We start from the raw sequence: 22,669 nt of genomic DNA, 5'->3' as shown, positions 1-22,669 counted from the left end.
CAATGTCTATCATGACCTCTCTTTTAGAATGTCCAAGAGCAAGCAAACTATTCCTCCAGGAGAGGGCGCCAACAGACTACTAAAGAGATCATCATTACTCAAAGAAAACCCCAAAAACCAATGCATGATAGGAATAAACAGGTAACTTTCTTTGGAGTGGAAGCGGAGAGATCGCACCAGATGCCAATTCTAGATCTTATCACACCTGTGGTCACTGCAGCAGCAGGTGAATCCACTTTGTCCAAAAGGGATCTATTCCATTCAATTGCAAATGATCTAGATAAGACAGAGAACTGCAGCACGGGACATAGCCGAGTTGGTCAGGTTGAGTGGTGATGAGTTTGCTATTTGGATGAATAAAGAAAGTCAAAAGTGTGAAAGATAAAAAACAAAAGGAGGAAGTGTGAAAAGTGAATGGGCCAAATTGAGGTGCATATGAAGACGTATGCTTTCTTCCAATTCATTAAACCGGGCTAATATGAATCAGGTGAATTGAGTTCTGCTTTTGGAAACTGGGTTAAGAAGGGGTGCACCGTTCCTGGAGGTACTGCAATACCAGGTCAATGCGTGGAGTGGACAGAGCAAGCTCTTTTTCCATCTCCCTGTTCTAAAAATCCATTTAATATATGGTCCCCAGATAGGGGACGTATCAGATATTAAACTGATAAGAACAGATACTACACTTGATCTTAGCCAAAAGGCCGAGAAGCGATAACCAGAATTGGTTTGGGCCTCGAGTGGCACCCTGGCCTATGCCGGACACATCTTAGGGAGAGAGAGCGAGAGGGAGACAAACCCACGCCTACAGAAGACATTTTGTCACCCAAGCCAACCCTTGAAAAGGCTGCTTTGCAGAGCAAAAACAAGAAGAATGGTGCGTTTTGCAGCCGCCGCCCCCCACTGCAATGAATCTGAATAACTCCTCCTTTAGGGCGCAAGCAACTCCCCTCCCCCTTGCAGTCTTTCCAATTCACGATACAAAAAGACGGACAGGACAGGTTGCCTGACTTTCCGTCACTGCCACCCTTTGCCATCCTTACCCGTAGAAAGCCCTTTCATCATCCCCAAACCCTAATCTTTTCCCTTTCCTTCCCAGCCCCCAAACCCTGCCCTCTGTACCCTTCTCACCACCCGCATCCCTTCTCCTGTCATCCCCCTACCACCCGGGAAAAAAAGAGCTTGCCCCCTCCTTACACTAGCCCACCCTCCCACCCAAAGAACAACTTCTGCTGCGCAGCTTGTTTTCTAGGCAGCAGCGCTATTGTGATGTCAGCGGGGGCATTGTGACAAGCCGCCAGTGTTCCGTCTCTTCATGTTGTGCACAGTTCAAACGGAAAATACATCAACAGGCAGACTACAGAAAAACTTACTATCAAAGGTTAGAGGGGGGCTTTCTCAGAGGGCTTTTTACAGTTTTTCTATTCCCAATTAGCCGTTTAAGTGTACTTATTGAAAGTAGTAATTCTTTCATAGGCCGCCCTTTCTTAGTATTTGACGTTCCTTATATTGCGGTATGAGGCTTTGCAGCAGGTTGCAAACATTCATCACCCATGACTGTCCCCAATTGAGCTCAGAAGCTCAATGTCTATCATGACCTCTCTTTTAGAATGTCCAAGAGCAAGCAAACTATTCCTCCAGGAGAGGGCGCCAACAGACTACTAAAGAGATCATCATTACTCAAAGAAAACCCCAAAAACCAATGCATGATAGGAATAAACAGGTAACTTTCTTTGGAGTGGAAGCGGAGAGATCGCACCAGATGCCAATTCTAGATCTTATCACACCTGTGGTCACTGCAGCAGCAGGTGAATCCACTTTGTCCAAAAGGGATCTATTCCATTCAATTGCAAATGATCTAGATAAGACAGAGAACTGCAGCACGGGACATAGCCGAGTTGGTCAGGTTGAGTGGTGATGAGTTTGCTATTTGGATGAATAAAGAAAGTCAAAAGTGTGAAAGATAAAAAACAAAAGGAGGAAGTGTGAAAAGTGAATGGGCCAAATTGAGGTGCATATGAAGACGTATGCTTTCTTCCAATTCATTAAACCGGGCTAATATGAATCAGGTGAATTGAGTTCTGCTTTTGGAAACTGGGTTAAGAAGGGGTGCACCGTTCCTGGAGGTACTGCAATACCAGGTCAATGCGTGGAGTGGACAGAGCAAGCTCTTTTTCCATCTCCCTGTTCTAAAAATCCATTTAATATATGGTCCCCAGATAGGGGACGTATCAGATATTAAACTGATAAGAACAGATACTACACTTGATCTTAGCCAAAAGGCCGAGAAGCGATAACCAGAATTGGTTTGGGCCTCGAGTGGCACCCTGGCCTATGCCGGACACATCTTAGGGAGAGAGAGCGAGAGGGAGACAAACCCACGCCTACAGAAGACATTTTGTCACCCAAGCCAACCCTTGAAAAGGCTGCTTTGCAGAGCAAAAACAAGAAGAATGGTGCGTTTTGCAGCCGCCGCCCCCCACTGCAATGAATCTGAATAACTCCTCCTTTAGGGCGCAAGCAACTCCCCTCCCCCTTGCAGTCTTTCCAATTCACGATACAAAAAGACGGACAGGACAGGTTGCCTGACTTTCCGTCACTGCCACCCTTTGCCATCCTTACCCGTAGAAAGCCCTTTCATCATCCCCAAACCCTAATCTTTTCCCTTTCCTTCCCAGCCCCCAAACCCTGCCCTCTGTACCCTTCTCACCACCCGCATCCCTTCTCCTGTCATCCCCCTACCACCCGGGAAAAAAAGAGCTTGCCCCCTCCTTACACTAGCCCACCCTCCCACCCAAAGAACAACTTCTGCTGCGCAGCTTGTTTTCTAGGCAGCAGCGCTATTGTGATGTCAGCGGGGGCATTGTGACAAGCCGCCAGTGTTCCGTCTCTTCATGTTGTGCACAGTTCAAACGGAAAATACATCAACAGGCAGACTACAGAAAAACTTACTATCAAAGGTTAGAGGGGGGCTTTCTCAGAGGGCTTTTTACAGTTTTTCTATTCCCAATTAGCCGTTTAAGTGTACTTATTGAAAGTAGTAATTCTTTCATAGGCCGCCCTTTCTTAGTATTTGACGTTCCTTATATTGCGGTATGAGGCTTTGCAGCAGGTTGCAAACATTCATCACCCATGACTGTCCCCAATTGAGCTCAGAAGCTCAATGTCTATCATGACCTCTCTTTTAGAATGTCCAAGAGCAAGCAAACTATTCCTCCAGGAGAGGGCGCCAACAGACTACTAAAGAGATCATCATTACTCAAAGAAAACCCCAAAAACCAATGCATGATAGGAATAAACAGGTAACTTTCTTTGGAGTGGAAGCGGAGAGATCGCACCAGATGCCAATTCTAGATCTTATCACACCTGTGGTCACTGCAGCAGCAGGTGAATCCACTTTGTCCAAAAGGGATCTATTCCATTCAATTGCAAATGATCTAGATAAGACAGAGAACTGCAGCACGGGACATAGCCGAGTTGGTCAGGTTGAGTGGTGATGAGTTTGCTATTTGGATGAATAAAGAAAGTCAAAAGTGTGAAAGATAAAAAACAAAAGGAGGAAGTGTGAAAAGTGAATGGGCCAAATTGAGGTGCATATGAAGACGTATGCTTTCTTCCAATTCATTAAACCGGGCTAATATGAATCAGGTGAATTGAGTTCTGCTTTTGGAAACTGGGTTAAGAAGGGGTGCACCGTTCCTGGAGGTACTGCAATACCAGGTCAATGCGTGGAGTGGACAGAGCAAGCTCTTTTTCCATCTCCCTGTTCTAAAAATCCATTTAATATATGGTCCCCAGATAGGGGACGTATCAGATATTAAACTGATAAGAACAGATACTACACTTGATCTTAGCCAAAAGGCCGAGAAGCGATAACCAGAATTGGTTTGGGCCTCGAGTGGCACCCTGGCCTATGCCGGACACATCTTAGGGAGAGAGAGCGAGAGGGAGACAAACCCACGCCTACAGAAGACATTTTGTCACCCAAGCCAACCCTTGAAAAGGCTGCTTTGCAGAGCAAAAACAAGAAGAATGGTGCGTTTTGCAGCCGCCGCCCCCCACTGCAATGAATCTGAATAACTCCTCCTTTAGGGCGCAAGCAACTCCCCTCCCCCTTGCAGTCTTTCCAATTCACGATACAAAAAGACGGACAGGACAGGTTGCCTGACTTTCCGTCACTGCCACCCTTTGCCATCCTTACCCGTAGAAAGCCCTTTCATCATCCCCAAACCCTAATCTTTTCCCTTTCCTTCCCAGCCCCCAAACCCTGCCCTCTGTACCCTTCTCACCACCCGCATCCCTTCTCCTGTCATCCCCCTACCACCCGGGAAAAAAAGAGCTTGCCCCCTCCTTACACTAGCCCACCCTCCCACCCAAAGAACAACTTCTGCTGCGCAGCTTGTTTTCTAGGCAGCAGCGCTATTGTGATGTCAGCGGGGGCATTGTGACAAGCCGCCAGTGTTCCGTCTCTTCATGTTGTGCACAGTTCAAACGGAAAATACATCAACAGGCAGACTACAGAAAAACTTACTATCAAAGGTTAGAGGGGGGCTTTCTCAGAGGGCTTTTTACAGTTTTTCTATTCCCAATTAGCCGTTTAAGTGTACTTATTGAAAGTAGTAATTCTTTCATAGGCCGCCCTTTCTTAGTATTTGACGTTCCTTATATTGCGGTATGAGGCTTTGCAGCAGGTTGCAAACATTCATCACCCATGACTGTCCCCAATTGAGCTCAGAAGCTCAATGTCTATCATGACCTCTCTTTTAGAATGTCCAAGAGCAAGCAAACTATTCCTCCAGGAGAGGGCGCCAACAGACTACTAAAGAGATCATCATTACTCAAAGAAAACCCCAAAAACCAATGCATGATAGGAATAAACAGGTAACTTTCTTTGGAGTGGAAGCGGAGAGATCGCACCAGATGCCAATTCTAGATCTTATCACACCTGTGGTCACTGCAGCAGCAGGTGAATCCACTTTGTCCAAAAGGGATCTATTCCATTCAATTGCAAATGATCTAGATAAGACAGAGAACTGCAGCACGGGACATAGCCGAGTTGGTCAGGTTGAGTGGTGATGAGTTTGCTATTTGGATGAATAAAGAAAGTCAAAAGTGTGAAAGATAAAAAACAAAAGGAGGAAGTGTGAAAAGTGAATGGGCCAAATTGAGGTGCATATGAAGACGTATGCTTTCTTCCAATTCATTAAACCGGGCTAATATGAATCAGGTGAATTGAGTTCTGCTTTTGGAAACTGGGTTAAGAAGGGGTGCACCGTTCCTGGAGGTACTGCAATACCAGGTCAATGCGTGGAGTGGACAGAGCAAGCTCTTTTTCCATCTCCCTGTTCTAAAAATCCATTTAATATATGGTCCCCAGATAGGGGACGTATCAGATATTAAACTGATAAGAACAGATACTACACTTGATCTTAGCCAAAAGGCCGAGAAGCGATAACCAGAATTGGTTTGGGCCTCGAGTGGCACCCTGGCCTATGCCGGACACATCTTAGGGAGAGAGAGCGAGAGGGAGACAAACCCACGCCTACAGAAGACATTTTGTCACCCAAGCCAACCCTTGAAAAGGCTGCTTTGCAGAGCAAAAACAAGAAGAATGGTGCGTTTTGCAGCCGCCGCCCCCCACTGCAATGAATCTGAATAACTCCTCCTTTAGGGCGCAAGCAACTCCCCTCCCCCTTGCAGTCTTTCCAATTCACGATACAAAAAGACGGACAGGACAGGTTGCCTGACTTTCCGTCACTGCCACCCTTTGCCATCCTTACCCGTAGAAAGCCCTTTCATCATCCCCAAACCCTAATCTTTTCCCTTTCCTTCCCAGCCCCCAAACCCTGCCCTCTGTACCATTCTCACCACCCGCATCCCTTCTCCTGTCATCCCCCTACCACCCGGGAAAAAAAGAGCTTGCCCCCTCCTTACACTAGCCCACCCTCCCACCCAAAGAACAACTTCTGCTGCGCAGCTTGTTTTCTAGGCAGCAGCGCTATTGTGATGTCAGCGGGGGCATTGTGACAAGCCGCCAGTGTTCCGTCTCTTCATGTTGTGCACAGTTCAAACGGAAAATACATCAACAGGCAGACTACAGAAAAACTTACTATCAAAGGTTAGAGGGGGGCTTTCTCAGAGGGCTTTTTACAGTTTTTCTATTCCCAATTAGCCGTTTAAGTGTACTTATTGAAAGTAGTAATTCTTTCATAGGCCGCCCTTTCTTAGTATTTGACGTTCCTTATATTGCGGTATGAGGCTTTGCAGCAGGTTGCAAACATTCATCACCCATGACTGTCCCCAATTGAGCTCAGAAGCTCAATGTCTATCATGACCTCTCTTTTAGAATGTCCAAGAGCAAGCAAACTATTCCTCCAGGAGAGGGCGCCAACAGACTACTAAAGAGATCATCATTACTCAAAGAAAACCCCAAAAACCAATGCATGATAGGAATAAACAGGTAACTTTCTTTGGAGTGGAAGCGGAGAGATCGCACCAGATGCCAATTCTAGATCTTATCACACCTGTGGTCACTGCAGCAGCAGGTGAATCCACTTTGTCCAAAAGGGATCTATTCCATTCAATTGCAAATGATCTAGATAAGACAGAGAACTGCAGCACGGGACATAGCCGAGTTGGTCAGGTTGAGTGGTGATGAGTTTGCTATTTGGATGAATAAAGAAAGTCAAAAGTGTGAAAGATAAAAAACAAAAGGAGGAAGTGTGAAAAGTGAATGGGCCAAATTGAGGTGCATATGAAGACGTATGCTTTCTTCCAATTCATTAAACCGGGCTAATATGAATCAGGTGAATTGAGTTCTGCTTTTGGAAACTGGGTTAAGAAGGGGTGCACCGTTCCTGGAGGTACTGCAATACCAGGTCAATGCGTGGAGTGGACAGAGCAAGCTCTTTTTCCATCTCCCTGTTCTAAAAATCCATTTAATATATGGTCCCCAGATAGGGGACGTATCAGATATTAAACTGATAAGAACAGATACTACACTTGATCTTAGCCAAAAGGCCGAGAAGCGATAACCAGAATTGGTTTGGGCCTCGAGTGGCACCCTGGCCTATGCCGGACACATCTTAGGGAGAGAGAGCGAGAGGGAGACAAACCCACGCCTACAGAAGACATTTTGTCACCCAAGCCAACCCTTGAAAAGGCTGCTTTGCAGAGCAAAAACAAGAAGAATGGTGCGTTTTGCAGCCGCCGCCCCCCACTGCAATGAATCTGAATAACTCCTCCTTTAGGGCGCAAGCAACTCCCCTCCCCCTTGCAGTCTTTCCAATTCACGATACAAAAAGACGGACAGGACAGGTTGCCTGACTTTCCGTCACTGCCACCCTTTGCCATCCTTACCCGTAGAAAGCCCTTTCATCATCCCCAAACCCTAATCTTTTCCCTTTCCTTCCCAGCCCCCAAACCCTGCCCTCTGTACCCTTCTCACCACCCGCATCCCTTCTCCTGTCATCCCCCTACCACCCGGGAAAAAAAGAGCTTGCCCCCTCCTTACACTAGCCCACCCTCCCACCCAAAGAACAACTTCTGCTGCGCAGCTTGTTTTCTAGGCAGCAGCGCTATTGTGATGTCAGCGGGGGCATTGTGACAAGCCGCCAGTGTTCCGTCTCTTCATGTTGTGCACAGTTCAAACGGAAAATACATCAACAGGCAGACTACAGAAAAACTTACTATCAAAGGTTAGAGGGGGGCTTTCTCAGAGGGCTTTTTACAGTTTTTCTATTCCCAATTAGCCGTTTAAGTGTACTTATTGAAAGTAGTAATTCTTTCATAGGCCGCCCTTTCTTAGTATTTGACGTTCCTTATATTGCGGTATGAGGCTTTGCAGCAGGTTGCAAACATTCATCACCCATGACTGTCCCCAATTGAGCTCAGAAGCTCAATGTCTATCATGACCTCTCTTTTAGAATGTCCAAGAGCAAGCAAACTATTCCTCCAGGAGAGGGCGCCAACAGACTACTAAAGAGATCATCATTACTCAAAGAAAACCCCAAAAACCAATGCATGATAGGAATAAACAGGTAACTTTCTTTGGAGTGGAAGCGGAGAGATCGCACCAGATGCCAATTCTAGATCTTATCACACCTGTGGTCACTGCAGCAGCAGGTGAATCCACTTTGTCCAAAAGGGATCTATTCCATTCAATTGCAAATGATCTAGATAAGACAGAGAACTGCAGCACGGGACATAGCCGAGTTGGTCAGGTTGAGTGGTGATGAGTTTGCTATTTGGATGAATAAAGAAAGTCAAAAGTGTGAAAGATAAAAAACAAAAGGAGGAAGTGTGAAAAGTGAATGGGCCAAATTGAGGTGCATATGAAGACGTATGCTTTCTTCCAATTCATTAAACCGGGCTAATATGAATCAGGTGAATTGAGTTCTGCTTTTGGAAACTGGGTTAAGAAGGGGTGCACCGTTCCTGGAGGTACTGCAATACCAGGTCAATGCGTGGAGTGGACAGAGCAAGCTCTTTTTCCATCTCCCTGTTCTAAAAATCCATTTAATATATGGTCCCCAGATAGGGGACGTATCAGATATTAAACTGATAAGAACAGATACTACACTTGATCTTAGCCAAAAGGCCGAGAAGCGATAACCAGAATTGGTTTGGGCCTCGAGTGGCACCCTGGCCTATGCCGGACACATCTTAGGGAGAGAGAGCGAGAGGGAGACAAACCCACGCCTACAGAAGACATTTTGTCACCCAAGCCAACCCTTGAAAAGGCTGCTTTGCAGAGCAAAAACAAGAAGAATGGTGCGTTTTGCAGCCGCCGCCCCCCACTGCAATGAATCTGAATAACTCCTCCTTTAGGGCGCAAGCAACTCCCCTCCCCCTTGCAGTCTTTCCAATTCACGATACAAAAAGACGGACAGGACAGGTTGCCTGACTTTCCGTCACTGCCACCCTTTGCCATCCTTACCCGTAGAAAGCCCTTTCATCATCCCCAAACCCTAATCTTTTCCCTTTCCTTCCCAGCCCCCAAACCCTGCCCTCTGTACCCTTCTCACCACCCGCATCCCTTCTCCTGTCATCCCCCTACCACCCGGGAAAAAAAGAGCTTGCCCCCTCCTTACACTAGCCCACCCTCCCACCCAAAGAACAACTTCTGCTGCGCAGCTTGTTTTCTAGGCAGCAGCGCTATTGTGATGTCAGCGGGGGCATTGTGACAAGCCGCCAGTGTTCCGTCTCTTCATGTTGTGCACAGTTCAAACGGAAAATACATCAACAGGCAGACTACAGAAAAACTTACTATCAAAGGTTAGAGGGGGGCTTTCTCAGAGGGCTTTTTACAGTTTTTCTATTCCCAATTAGCCGTTTAAGTGTACTTATTGAAAGTAGTAATTCTTTCATAGGCCGCCCTTTCTTAGTATTTGACGTTCCTTATATTGCGGTATGAGGCTTTGCAGCAGGTTGCAAACATTCATCACCCATGACTGTCCCCAATTGAGCTCAGAAGCTCAATGTCTATCATGACCTCTCTTTTAGAATGTCCAAGAGCAAGCAAACTATTCCTCCAGGAGAGGGCGCCAACAGACTACTAAAGAGATCATCATTACTCAAAGAAAACCCCAAAAACCAATGCATGATAGGAATAAACAGGTAACTTTCTTTGGAGTGGAAGCGGAGAGATCGCACCAGATGCCAATTCTAGATCTTATCACACCTGTGGTCACTGCAGCAGCAGGTGAATCCACTTTGTCCAAAAGGGATCTATTCCATTCAATTGCAAATGATCTAGATAAGACAGAGAACTGCAGCACGGGACATAGCCGAGTTGGTCAGGTTGAGTGGTGATGAGTTTGCTATTTGGATGAATAAAGAAAGTCAAAAGTGTGAAAGATAAAAAACAAAAGGAGGAAGTGTGAAAAGTAAATGGGCCAAATTGAGGTGCATATGAAGACGTATGCTTTCTTCCAATTCATTAAACCGGGCTAATATGAATCAGGTGAATTGAGTTCTGCTTTTGGAAACTGGGTTAAGAAGGGGTGCACCGTTCCTGGAGGTACTGCAATACCAGGTCAATGCGTGGAGTGGACAGAGCAAGCTCTTTTTCCATCTCCCTGTTCTAAAAATCCATTTAATATATGGTCCCCAGATAGGGGACGTATCAGATATTAAACTGATAATAACAGATACTACACTTGATCTTAGCCAAAAGGCCGAGAAGCGATAACCAGAATTGGTTTGGGCCTCGAGTGGCACCCTGGCCTATGCCGGACACATCTTAGGGAGAGAGAGCGAGAGGGAGACAAACCCACGCCTACAGAAGACATTTTGTCACCCAAGCCAACCCTTGAAAAGGCTGCTTTGCAGAGCAAAAACAAGAAGAATGGTGCGTTTTGCAGCCGCCGCCCCCCACTGCAATGAATCTGAATAACTCCTCCTTTAGGGCGCAAGCAACTCCCCTCCCCCTTGCAGTCTTTCCAATTCACGATACAAAAAGACGGACAGGACAGGTTGCCTGACTTTCCGTCACTGCCACCCTTTGCCATCCTTACCCGTAGAAAGCCCTTTCATCATCCCCAAACCCTAATCTTTTCCCTTTCCTTCCCAGCCCCCAAACCCTGCCCTCTGTACCCTTCTCACCACCCGCATCCCTTCTCCTGTCATCCCCCTACCACCCGGGAAAAAAAGAGCTTGCCCCCTCCTTACACTAGCCCACCCTCCCACCCAAAGAACAACTTCTGCTGCGCAGCTTGTTTTCTAGGCAGCAGCGCTATTGTGATGTCAGCGGGGGCATTGTGACAAGCCGCCAGTGTTCCGTCTCTTCATGTTGTGCACAGTTCAAACGGAAAATACATCAACAGGCAGACTACAGAAAAACTTACTATCAAAGGTTAGAGGGGGGCTTTCTCAGAGGGCTTTTTACAGTTTTTCTATTCCCAATTAGCCGTTTAAGTGTACTTATTGAAAGTAGTAATTCTTTCATAGGCCGCCCTTTCTTAGTATTTGACGTTCCTTATATTGCGGTATGAGGCTTTGCAGCAGGTTGCAAACATTCATCACCCATGACTGTCCCCAATTGAGCTCAGAAGCTCAATGTCTATCATGACCTCTCTTTTAGAATGTCCAAGAGCAAGCAAACTATTCCTCCAGGAGAGGGCGCCAACAGACTACTAAAGAGATCATCATTACTCAAAGAAAACCCCAAAAACCAATGCATGATAGGAATAAACAGGTAACTTTCTTTGGAGTGGAAGCGGAGAGATCGCACCAGATGCCAATTCTAGATCTTATCACACCTGTGGTCACTGCAGCAGCAGGTGAATCCACTTTGTCCAAAAGGGATCTATTCCATTCAATTGCAAATGATCTAGATAAGACAGAGAACTGCAGCACGGGACATAGCCGAGTTGGTCAGGTTGAGTGGTGATGAGTTTGCTATTTGGATGAATAAAGAAAGTCAAAAGTGTGAAAGATAAAAAACAAAAGGAGGAAGTGTGAAAAGTGAATGGGCCAAATTGAGGTGCATATGAAGACGTATGCTTTCTTCCAATTCATTAAACCGGGCTAATATGAATCAGGTGAATTGAGTTCTGCTTTTGGAAACTGGGTTAAGAAGGGGTGCACCGTTCCTGGAGGTACTGCAATACCAGGTCAATGCGTGGAGTGGACAGAGCAAGCTCTTTTTCCATCTCCCTGTTCTAAAAATCCATTTAATATATGGTCCCCAGATAGGGGACGTATCAGATATTAAACTGATAAGAACAGATACTACACTTGATCTTAGCCAAAAGGCCGAGAAGCGATAACCAGAATTGGTTTGGGCCTCGAGTGGCACCCTGGCCTATGCCGGACACATCTTAGGGAGAGAGAGCGAGAGGGAGACAAACCCACGCCTACAGAAGACATTTTGTCACCCAAGCCAACCCTTGAAAAGGCTGCTTTGCAGAGCAAAAACAAGAAGAATGGTGCGTTTTGCAGCCGCCGCCCCCCACTGCAATGAATCTGAATAACTCCTCCTTTAGGGCGCAAGCAACTCCCCTCCCCCTTGCAGTCTTTCCAATTCACGATACAAAAAGACGGACAGGACAGGTTGCCTGACTTTCCGTCACTGCCACCCTTTGCCATCCTTACCCGTAGAAAGCCCTTTCATCATCCCCAAACCCTAATCTTTTCCCTTTCCTTCCCAGCCCCCAAACCCTGCCCTCTGTACCCTTCTCACCACCCGCATCCCTTCTCCTGTCATCCCCCTACCACCCGGGAAAAAAAGAGCTTGCCCCCTCCTTACACTAGCCCACCCTCCCACCCAAAGAACAACTTCTGCTGCGCAGCTTGTTTTCTAGGCAGCAGCGCTATTGTGATGTCAGCGGGGGCATTGTGACAAGCCGCCAGTGTTCCGTCTCTTCATGTTGTGCACAGTTCAAACGGAAAATACATCAACAGGCAGACTACAGAAAAACTTACTATCAAAGGTTAGAGGGGGGCTTTCTCAGAGGGCTTTTTACAGTTTTTCTATTCCCAATTAGCCGTTTAAGTGTACTTATTGAAAGTAGTAATTCTTTCATAGGCCGCCCTTTCTTAGTATTTGACGTTCCTTATATTGCGGTATGAGGCTTTGCAGCAGGTTGCAAACATTCATCACCCATGACTGTCCCCAATTGAGCTCAGAAGCTCAATGTCTATCATGACCTCTCTTTTAGAATGTCCAAGAGCAAGCAAACTATTCCTCCAGGAGAGGGCGCCAACAGACTACTAAAGAGATCATCATTACTCAAAGAAAACCCCAAAAACCAATGCATGATAGGAATAAACAGGTAACTTTCTTTGGAGTGGAAGCGGAGAGATCGCACCAGATGCCAATTCTAGATCTTATCACACCTGTGGTCACTGCAGCAGCAGGTGAATCCACTTTGTCCAAAAGGGATCTATTCCATTCAATTGCAAATGATCTAGATAAGACAGAGAACTGCAGCACGGGACATAGCCGAGTTGGTCAGGTTGAGTGGTGATGAGTTTGCTATTTGGATGAATAAAGAAAGTCAAAAGTGTGAAAGATAAAAAACAAAAGGAGGAAGTGTGAAAAGTGAATGGGCCAAATTGAGGTGCATATGAAGACGTATGCTTTCTTCCAATTCATTAAACCGGGCTAATATGAATCAGGTGAATTGAGTTCTGCTTTTGGAAACTGGGTTAAGAAGGGGTGCACCGTTCCTGGAGGTACTGCAATACCAGGTCAATGCGTGGAGTGGACAGAGCAAGCTCTTTTTCCATCTCCCTGTTCTAAAAATCCATTTAATATATGGTCCCCAGATAGGGGACGTATCAGATATTAAACTGATAAGAACAGATTTTTGATTTAATGAAGCTTTCCAAAGCACCACAAAAAATGCATGACCGAAGTCACACCAAAAACAGTGCAAAGGCTAGGATTCGTGTGGACCCCACCGTGAGGAGAGGGTCCCCAAAAATCAACCCCGTCCCTCCGAGCCAGAAGGCCACAGCAAGGGTCAGGGATCTTCGGTGCTCCCCCAAGCCGAAGCCTGGTTGAGCCTTGTCGTTGCTCCCAGCGTCCACCCAGGCATCTTACCCAAGTGGAGTAGAGAGCTACTAGTTGTTGGTTTCGCAGCCGAAACTGCCCGGACCGTCAACCGGTGTTGGTTTCTCAGCCCAAGGCTAACCGGACCTCCAACCGGGTGTTGGTTTCTCAGCCGAAGCTGACCCAGACCTCCAACCGGGTGTTGGTTTCTCAGCCGAAGCTGACCCGGACCTCCAACCGGGTGTTAGTTTCTCAGCCCAAAGCTGACCAGACCTCCGACCGGGATTATAAAAATTTCCCTTCCTAGCCAGAAGGCCGGGATAGGGTAATATGCTCAAAAAGTATGAAAAGGCAAGGTACGGTGTGCTACAGAGCCCAAGGCTTGCCGAGGTCCCAAGCCAGCAAGCTCAGACTCACTCCAGGGTCGTCAGTCCTGGGGCACGTTGTACCATAGCCCCCCACCTTTACTCAGTCTAATAGCCTTGATCCTGGTAGGGCCATGTTTTCCTCTAGATGAATATACTATCCACCCAGAGTACTAGCAAGCGCAACCTTCCAGTGTGCATTGTATCATTGTACTAAGGTGGCCTGGAGCTTAAACCACCTCTTCGAACAACACTACACTTGATCTTAGCCAAAAGGCTGATAAGAACAGATACTACACTTGATCATAGCCAAAAGGCCGAGAAGCGATAACCAGAATTGGTTTGGGCCTCGAGTGGCACCCTGGCCTATGCCGGACACATCTTAGGGAGAGAGAGCGAGAGGGAGACAAACCCACGCCTACAGAAGACATTTTGTCACCCAAGCCAACCCTTGAAAAGGCTGCTTTGCAGAGCAAAAACAAGAAGAATGGTGCGTTTTGCAGCCGCCGCCCACCACTGCAATGAATCTGAATAACTCCTCCTTTAGGGCGCAAGCAACTCCCCTCCCCCTTGCAGTCTTTCCAATTCACGATACAAAAAGACGGACAGGACAGGTTGCCTGACTTTCCGTCACTGCCACCCTTTGCCATCCTTACCCGTAGAAAGCCCTTTCATCATCCCCAAACCCTAATCTTTTCCCTTTCCTTCCCAGCCCCCAAACCCTGCCCTCTGTACCCTTCTCACCACCCGCATCCCTTCTCCTGTCATCCCCCTACCACCCGGGAAAAAAAGAGCTTGCCCCCTCCTTACACTAGCCCACCCTCCCACCCAAAGAACAACTTCTGCTGCGCAGCTTGTTTTCTAGGCAGCAGCGCTATTGTGATGTCAGCGGGGGCATTGTGACAAGCCGCCAGTGTTCCGTCTCTTCATGTTGTGCACAGTTCAAACGGAAAATACATCAACAGGCAGACTACAGAAAAACTTACTATCAAAGGTTAGAGGGGGGCTTTCTCAGAGGGCTTTTTACAGTTTTTCTATTCCCAATTAGCCGTTTAAGTGTACTTATTGAAAGTAGTAATTCTTTCATAGGCCGCCCTTTCTTAGTATTTGACGTTCCTTATATTGCGGTATGAGGCCTTGCAGCAGGTTGCAAACATTCATCACCCATGACTGTCCCCAATTGAGCTCAGAAGCTCAATGTCTATCATGACCTCTCTTTTAGAATGTCCAAGAGCAAGCAAACTATTCCTCCAGGAGAGGGCGCCAACAGACTACTAAAGAGATCATCATTACTCAAAGAAAACCCCAAAAACCAATGCATGATAGGAATAAACAGGTAACTTTCTTTGGAGTGGAAGCGGAGAGATCGCACCAGATGCCAATTCTAGATCTTATCACACCTGTGGTCACTGCAGCAGCAGGTGAATCCACTTTGTCCAAAAGGGATCTATTCCATTCAATTGCAAATGATCTAGATAAGACAGAGAACTGCAGCACGGGACATAGCCGAGTTGGTCAGGTTGAGTGGTGATGAGTTTGCTATTTGGATGAATAAAGAAAGTCAAAAGTGTGAAAGATAAAAAACAAAAGGAGGAAGTGTGAAAAGTGAATGGGCCAAATTGAGGTGCATATGAAGACGTATGCTTTCTTCCAATTCATTAAACCGGGCTAATATGAATCAGGTGAATTGAGTTCTGCTTTTGGAAACTGGGTTAAGAAGGGGTGCACCGTTCCTGGAGGTACTGCAATACCAGGTCAATGCGTGGAGTGGACAGAGCAAGCTCTTTTTCCATCTCCCTGTTCTAAAAATCCATTTAATATATGGTCCCCAGATAGGGGACGTATCAGATATTAAACTGATAAGAACAGATACTACACTTGATCTTAGCCAAAAGGCCGAGAAGCGATAACCAGAATTGGTTTGGGCCTCGAGTGGCACCCTGGCCTATGCCGGACACATCTTAGGGAGAGAGAGCGAGAGGGAGACAAACCCACGCCTACAGAAGACATTTTGTCACCCAAGCCAACCCTTGAAAAGGCTGCTTTGCAGAGCAAAAACAAGAAGAATGGTGCGTTTTGCAGCCGCCGCCCCCCACTGCAATGAATCTGAATAACTCCTCCTTTAGGGCGCAAGCAACTCCCCTCCCCCTTGCAGTCTTTCCAATTCACGATACAAAAAGACGGACAGGACAGGTTGCCTGACTTTCCGTCACTGCCACCCTTTGCCATCCTTACCCGTAGAAAGCCCTTTCATCATCCCCAAACCCTAATCTTTTCCCTTTCCTTCCCAGCCCCCAAACCCTGCCCTCTGTACCCTTCTCACCACCCGCATCCCTTCTCCTGTCATCCCCCTACCACCCGGGAAAAAAAGAGCTTGCCCCCTCCTTACACTAGCCCACCCTCCCACCCAAAGAACAACTTCTGCTGCGCAGCTTGTTTTCTAGGCAGCAGCGCTATTGTGATGTCAGCGGGGGCATTGTGACAAGCCGCCAGTGTTCCGTCTCTTCATGTTGTGCACAGTTCAAACGGAAAATACATCAACAGGCAGACTACAGAAAAACTTACTATCAAAGGTTAGAGGGGGGCTTTCTCAGAGGGCTTTTTACAGTTTTTCTATTCCCAATTAGCCGTTTAAGTGTACTTATTGAAAGTAGTAATTCTTTCATAGGCCGCCCTTTCTTAGTATTTGACGTTCCTTATATTGCGGTATGAGGCTTTGCAGCAGGTTGCAAACATTCATCACCCATGACTGTCCCCAATTGAGCTCAGAAGCTCAATGTCTATCATGACCTCTCTTTTAGAATGTCCAAGAGCAAGCAAACTATTCCTCCAGGAGAGGGCGCCAACAGACTACTAAAGAGATCATCATTACTCAAAGAAAACCCCAAAAACCAATGCATGATAGGAATAAACAGGTAACTTTCTTTGGAGTGGAAGCGGAGAGATCGCACCAGATGCCAATTCTAGATCTTATCACACCTGTGGTCACTGCAGCAGCAGGTGAATCCACTTTGTCCAAAAGGGATCTATTCCATTCAATTGCAAATGATCTAGATAAGACAGAGAACTGCAGCACGGGACATAGCCGAGTTGGTCAGGTTGAGTGGTGATGAGTTTGCTATTTGGATGAATAAAGAAAGTCAAAAGTGTGAAAGATAAAAAAACAAAAGGAGGAAGTGTGAAAAGTGAATGGGCCAAATTGAGGTGCATATGAAGACGTATGCTTTCTTCCAATTCATTAAACCGGGCTAATATGAATCAGGTGAATTGAGTTCTGCTTTTGGAAACTGGGTTAAGAAGGGGTGCACCGTTCCTGGAGGTACTGCAATACCAGGTCAATGCGTGGAGTGGACAGAGCAAGCTCTTTTTCCATCTCCCTGTTCTAAAAATCCATTTAATATATGGTCCCCAGATAGGGGACGTATCAGATATTAAACTGATAAGAACAGATTTAATGAAGCTTTCCAAAGCACCGCAAAAATGCATGACCGAAATCACACCAAAAACAGTGCAAAGGCTAGGATTCGTGTGGACCCCTCCGTGAGAAGAGGATCCCCAAAAATCAACCCCGTCCCTCCGAGCCAGAAGGCCACAGCGAGGGTCAGGGATCTTCGGTGCTCCCCCAAGCCGAAGCCTGGTTGAGCCTTGTTGTTGCTCCCAGCGTCCACCGAGGCATCTTACCCAAGTGGAGTAGGGAGCTACTAGTCGTTGGTTTCGCAGCCGAGACTGCCCGGACCGTCAACCGGTGTTGGTTTCTCAGCCCAAGGCTGACCGGACCTCCAACCGGGTGTTGGTTTCTCAGCCCAAGGCTGACCGGACCTCCAACCGGGTGTTGGTTTCTCAGCCCAAGGCTAACCGGACCTCCAACCGGGTGTTGGTTTCTCAGCCAAAGCTGACCCGGACCTCCAACCGGGTGTTGGTTTCTCAGCCCAAAGCTGACCGGACCTCCGACCGGGATTATAAAAATTTCCCTTCCTAGCCAGAAGGCCGGGATAGGGTAATATGCTCAAAAAGTATGAAAAGGCAAGGTACGGTGTGCTACAGAGCCCAAGGCTTGCCGGGGTCCCAAGCCAGCAAGCTCAGACTCACTCCAGGGTCGTCAGTCCTGGGGCACGTTGTACCATAGCCCCCCATCCTTACTCAGTCTAATAGCCTCGATCCTGGTAGGGCCATGTTTTCTACTAGATGAATATACTATCCACCCAGAGTACTAGCAAGCGCAACCTTCCAGTGTGCATTGTATCATTGTACTAAGGTGGCCTGGAGCTTAAACCACCTCTTCGAACAACACTACACTTGATCTTAGCCAAAAGGCCGAGAAGCGATAACCAGAATTGGTTTGGGCCTCGAGTGGCACCCTGGCCTATGCCGGACACATCTTAGGGAGAGAGAGCGAGAGGGAGACAAACCCACGCCTACAGAAGACATTTTGTCACCCAAGCCAACCCTTGAAAAGGCTGCTTTGCAGAGCAAAAACAAGAAGAATGGTGCGTTTTGCAGCCGCCGCCCCCCACTGCAATGAATCTGAATAACTCCTCCTTTAGGGCGCAAGCAACTCCCCTCCCCCTTGCAGTCTTTCCAATTCACGATACAAAAAGACGGACAGGACAGGTTGCCTGACTTTCCGTCACTGCCACCCTTTGCCATCCTTACCCGTAGAAAGCCCTTTCATCATCCCCAAACCCTAATCTTTTCCCTTTCCTTCCCAGCCCCCAAACCCTGCCCTCTGTACCCTTCTCACCACCCGCATCCCTTCTCCTGTCATCCCCCTACCACCCGGGAAAAAAAGAGCTTGCCCCCTCCTTACACTAGCCCACCCTCCCACCCAAAGAACAACTTCTGCTGCGCAGCTTGTTTTCTAGGCAGCAGCGCTATTGTGATGTCAGCGGGGGCATTGTGACAAGCCGCCAGTGTTCCGTCTCTTCATGTTGTGCACAGTTCAAACGGAAAATACATCAACAGGCAGACTACAGAAAAACTTACTATCAAAGGTTAGAGGGGGGCTTTCTCAGAGGGCTTTTTACAGTTTTTCTATTCCCAATTAGCCGTTTAAGTGTACTTATTGAAAGTAGTAATTCTTTCATAGGCCGCCCTTTCTTAGTATTTGACGTTCCTTATATTGCGGTATGAGGCTTTGCAGCAGGTTGCAAACATTCATCACCCATGACTGTCCCCAATTGAGCTCAGAAGCTCAATGTCTATCATGACCTCTCTTTTAGAATGTCCAAGAGCAAGCAAACTATTCCTCCAGGAGAGGGCGCCAACAGACTACTAAAGAGATCATCATTACTCAAAGAAAACCCCAAAAACCAATGCATGATAGGAATAAACAGGTAACTTTCTTTGGAGTGGAAGCGGAGAGATCGCACCAGATGCCAATTCTAGATCTTATCACACCTGTGGTCACTGCAGCAGCAGGTGAATCCACTTTGTCCAAAAGGGATCTATTCCATTCAATTGCAAATGATCTAGATAAGACAGAGAACTGCAGCACGGGACATAGCCGAGTTGGTCAGGTTGAGTGGTGATGAGTTTGCTATTTGGATGAATAAAGAAAGTCAAAAGTGTGAAAGATAAAAAACAAAAGGAGGAAGTGTGAAAAGTGAATGGGCCAAATTGAGGTGCATATGAAGACGTATGCTTTCTTCCAATTCATTAAACCGGGCTAATATGAATCAGGTGAATTGAGTTCTGCTTTTGGAAACTGGGTTAAGAAGGGGTGCACCGTTCCTGGAGGTACTGCAATACCAGGTCAATGCGTGGAGTGGACAGAGCAAGCTCTTTTTCCATCTCCCTGTTCTAAAAATCCATTTAATATATGGTCCCCAGATAGGGGACGTATCAGATATTAAACTGATAAGAACAGATACTACACTTGATCTTAGCCAAAAGGCCGAGAAGCGATAACCAGAATTGGTTTGGGCCTCGAGTGGCACCCTGGCCTATGCCGGACACATCTTAGGGAGAGAGAGCGAGAGGGAGACAAACCCACGCCTACAGAAGACATTTTGTCACCCAAGCCAACCCTTGAAAAGGCTGCTTTGCAGAGCAAAAACAAGAAGAATGGTGCGTTTTGCAGCCGCCGCCCCCCACTGCAATGAATCTGAATAACTCCTCCTTTAGGGCGCAAGCAACTCCCCTCCCCCTTGCAGTCTTTCCAATTCACGATACAAAAAGACGGACAGGACAGGTTGCCTGACTTTCCGTCACTGCCACCCTTTGCCATCCTTACCCGTAGAAAGCCCTTTCATCATCCCCAAACCCTAATCTTTTCCCTTTCCTTCCCAGCCCCCAAACCCTGCCCTCTGTACCCTTCTCACCACCCGCATCCCTTCTCCTGTCATCCCCCTACCACCCGGGAAAAAAAGAGCTTGCCCCCTCCTTACACTAGCCCACCCTCCCACCCAAAGAACAACTTCTGCTGCGCAGCTTGTTTTCTAGGCAGCAGCGCTATTGTGATGTCAGCGGGGGCATTGTGACAAGCCGCCAGTGTTCCGTCTCTTCATGTTGTGCACAGTTCAAACGGAAAATACATCAACAGGCAGACTACAGAAAAACTTACTATCAAAGGTTAGAGGGGGGCTTTCTCAGAGGGCTTTTTACAGTTTTTCTATTCCCAATTAGCCGTTTAAGTGTACTTATTGAAAGTAGTAATTCTTTCATAGGCCGCCCTTTCTTAGTATTTGACGTTCCTTATATTGCGGTATGAGGCTTTGCAGCAGGTTGCAAACATTCATCACCCATGACTGTCCCCAATTGAGCTCAGAAGCTCAATGTCTATCATGACCTCTCTTTTAGAATGTCCAAGAGCAAGCAAACTATTCCTCCAGGAGAGGGCGCCAACAGACTACTAAAGAGATCATCATTACTCAAAGAAAACCCCAAAAACCAATGCATGATAGGAATAAACAGGTAACTTTCTTTGGAGTGGAAGCGGAGAGATCGCACCAGATGCCAATTCTAGATCTTATCACACCTGTGGTCACTGCAGCAGCAGGTGAATCCACTTTGTCCAAAAGGGATCTATTCCATTCAATTGCAAATGATCTAGATAAGACAGAGAACTGCAGCACGGGACATAGCCGAGTTGGTCAGGTGAGTGGTGATGAGTTTGCTATTTGGATGAATAAAGAAAGTCAAAAGTGTGAAAGATAAAAAACAAAAGGAGGAAGTGTGAAAAGTGAATGGGCCAAATTGAGGTGCATATGAAGACGTATGCTTTCTTCCAATTCATTAAACCGGGCTAATATGAATCAGGTGAATTGAGTTCTGCTTTTGGAAACTGGGTTAAGAAGGGGTGCACCGTTCCTGGAGGTACTGCAATACCAGGTCAATGCGTGGAGTGGACAGAGCAAGCTCTTTTTCCATCTCCCTGTTCTAAAAATCCATTTAATATATGGTCCCCAGATAGGGGACGTATCAGATATTAAACTGATAAGAACAGATACTACACTTGATCTTAGCCAAAAGGCCGAGAAGCGATAACCAGAATTGGTTTGGGCCTCGAGTGGCACCCTGGCCTATGCCGGACACATCTTAGGGAGAGAGAGCGAGAGGGAGACAAACCCACGCCTACAGAAGACATTTTGTCACCCAAGCCAACCCTTGAAAAGGCTGCTTTGCAGAGCAAAAACAAGAAGAATGGTGCGTTTTGCAGCCGCCGCCCCCCACTGCAATGAATCTGAATAACTCCTCCTTTAGGGCGCAAGCAACTCCCCTCCCCCTTGCAGTCTTTCCAATTCACGATACAAAAAGACGGACAGGACAGGTTGCCTGACTTTCCGTCACTGCCACCCTTTGCCATCCTTACCCGTAGAAAGCCCTTTCATCATCCCCAAACCCTAATCTTTTCCCTTTCCTTCCCAGCCCCCAAACCCCTGCCCTCTGTACCCTTCTCACCACCCGCATCCCTTCTCCTGTCATCCCCCTACCACCCGGGAAAAAAAGAGCTTGCCCCCTCCTTACACTAGCCCACCCTCCCACCCAAAGAACAACTTCTGCTGCGCAGCTTGTTTTCTAGGCAGCAGCGCTATTGTGATGTCAGCGGGGGCATTGTGACAAGCCGCCAGTGTTCCGTCTCTTCATGTTGTGCACAGTTCAAACGGAAAATACATCAACAGGCAGACTACAGAAAAACTTACTATCAAAGGTTAGAGGGGGGCTTTCTCAGAGGGCTTTTTACAGTTTTTCTATTCCCAATTAGCCGTTTAAGTGTACTTATTGAAAGTAGTAATTCTTTCATAGGCCGCCCTTTCTTAGTATTTGACGTTCCTTATATTGCGGTATGAGGCTTTGCAGCAGGTTGCAAACATTCATCACCCATGACTGTCCCCAATTGAGCTCAGAAGCTCAATGTCTATCATGACCTCTCTTTTAGAATGTCCAAGAGCAAGCAAACTATTCCTCCAGGAGAGGGCGCCAACAGACTACTAAAGAGATCATCATTACTCAAAGAAAACCCCAAAAACCAATGCATGATAGGAATAAACAGGTAACTTTCTTTGGAGTGGAAGCGGAGAGATCGCACCAGATGCCAATTCTAGATCTTATCACACCTGTGGTCACTGCAGCAGCAGGTGAATCCACTTTGTCCAAAAGGGATCTATTCCATTCAATTGCAAATGATCTAGATAAGACAGAGAACTGCAGCACGGGGACATAGCCGAGTTGGTCAGGTTGAGTGGTGATGAGTTTGCTATTTGGATGAATAAAGAAAGTCAAAAGTGTGAAAGATAAAAAACAAAAGGAGGAAGTGTGAAAAGTGAATGGGCCAAATTGAGGTGCATATGAAGACGTATGCTTTCTTCCA

At 46.9% G+C, this 22,669-nt stretch overlaps 13 non-coding genes and 1 pseudogene across 13 annotated transcripts; all 14 read right to left on the bottom strand.

The window, feature by feature from the left end:
* Positions 1-522: 522 nt before the first annotated feature.
* LOC142252080 (U2 spliceosomal RNA) lies at positions 523-713 on the bottom strand. Its single transcript, XR_012725475.1, has one exon. It is a non-coding gene; the product is annotated as a U2 spliceosomal RNA (small nuclear RNA).
* Positions 714-2,101: 1,388 nt separating this feature from the next.
* On the bottom strand, positions 2,102-2,292 carry LOC142252079 (U2 spliceosomal RNA). The gene has a single exon (XR_012725474.1). It is a non-coding gene; the product is annotated as a U2 spliceosomal RNA (small nuclear RNA).
* Positions 2,293-3,680: 1,388 nt separating this feature from the next.
* On the bottom strand, positions 3,681-3,871 carry LOC142252078 (U2 spliceosomal RNA). The gene has a single exon (XR_012725473.1). It is a non-coding gene; the product is annotated as a U2 spliceosomal RNA (small nuclear RNA).
* A 1,388-nt stretch (positions 3,872-5,259) lies between these two features.
* On the bottom strand, positions 5,260-5,450 carry LOC142252077 (U2 spliceosomal RNA). The gene has a single exon (XR_012725472.1). It is a non-coding gene; the product is annotated as a U2 spliceosomal RNA (small nuclear RNA).
* A 1,388-nt stretch (positions 5,451-6,838) lies between these two features.
* Positions 6,839-7,029, bottom strand: LOC142252076 (U2 spliceosomal RNA). The gene has a single exon (XR_012725471.1). It is a non-coding gene; the product is annotated as a U2 spliceosomal RNA (small nuclear RNA).
* Positions 7,030-8,417: 1,388 nt separating this feature from the next.
* LOC142252075 (U2 spliceosomal RNA) lies at positions 8,418-8,608 on the bottom strand. Its single transcript, XR_012725470.1, has one exon. It is a non-coding gene; the product is annotated as a U2 spliceosomal RNA (small nuclear RNA).
* A 1,388-nt stretch (positions 8,609-9,996) lies between these two features.
* LOC142252916 (U2 spliceosomal RNA) lies at positions 9,997-10,187 on the bottom strand. The gene has a single exon (XR_012726278.1). It is a non-coding gene; the product is annotated as a U2 spliceosomal RNA (small nuclear RNA).
* A 1,388-nt stretch (positions 10,188-11,575) lies between these two features.
* On the bottom strand, positions 11,576-11,766 carry LOC142252073 (U2 spliceosomal RNA). The gene has a single exon (XR_012725468.1). It is a non-coding gene; the product is annotated as a U2 spliceosomal RNA (small nuclear RNA).
* A 1,388-nt stretch (positions 11,767-13,154) lies between these two features.
* Positions 13,155-13,347, bottom strand: LOC142252985 (U2 spliceosomal RNA). Its single transcript, XR_012726331.1, has one exon. It is a non-coding gene; the product is annotated as a U2 spliceosomal RNA (small nuclear RNA).
* A 685-nt stretch (positions 13,348-14,032) lies between these two features.
* Positions 14,033-14,189, bottom strand: LOC142253569 (U2 spliceosomal RNA; annotated as a pseudogene).
* A 1,388-nt stretch (positions 14,190-15,577) lies between these two features.
* On the bottom strand, positions 15,578-15,768 carry LOC142252072 (U2 spliceosomal RNA). The gene has a single exon (XR_012725467.1). It is a non-coding gene; the product is annotated as a U2 spliceosomal RNA (small nuclear RNA).
* Positions 15,769-17,157: 1,389 nt separating this feature from the next.
* Positions 17,158-17,342, bottom strand: LOC142253337 (U2 spliceosomal RNA). Its single transcript, XR_012726636.1, has one exon. It is a non-coding gene; the product is annotated as a U2 spliceosomal RNA (small nuclear RNA).
* Positions 17,343-19,574: 2,232 nt separating this feature from the next.
* On the bottom strand, positions 19,575-19,765 carry LOC142252070 (U2 spliceosomal RNA). The gene has a single exon (XR_012725466.1). It is a non-coding gene; the product is annotated as a U2 spliceosomal RNA (small nuclear RNA).
* Positions 19,766-21,152: 1,387 nt separating this feature from the next.
* LOC142252069 (U2 spliceosomal RNA) lies at positions 21,153-21,343 on the bottom strand. The gene has a single exon (XR_012725465.1). It is a non-coding gene; the product is annotated as a U2 spliceosomal RNA (small nuclear RNA).
* Between the last annotated feature and the right edge of the window lie 1,326 nt (positions 21,344-22,669).

Source organism: Anomaloglossus baeobatrachus, chromosome 9 (assembly GCF_048569485.1).
Source record: "Anomaloglossus baeobatrachus isolate aAnoBae1 chromosome 9, aAnoBae1.hap1, whole genome shotgun sequence".
In the NCBI taxonomy this organism is placed as follows: Eukaryota; Metazoa; Chordata; class Amphibia; order Anura; family Aromobatidae; genus Anomaloglossus; species Anomaloglossus baeobatrachus.
The sequence above is the reverse complement of the archived record's forward strand: the minus strand, read 5'-3'. Positions and strand labels throughout refer to the sequence as shown.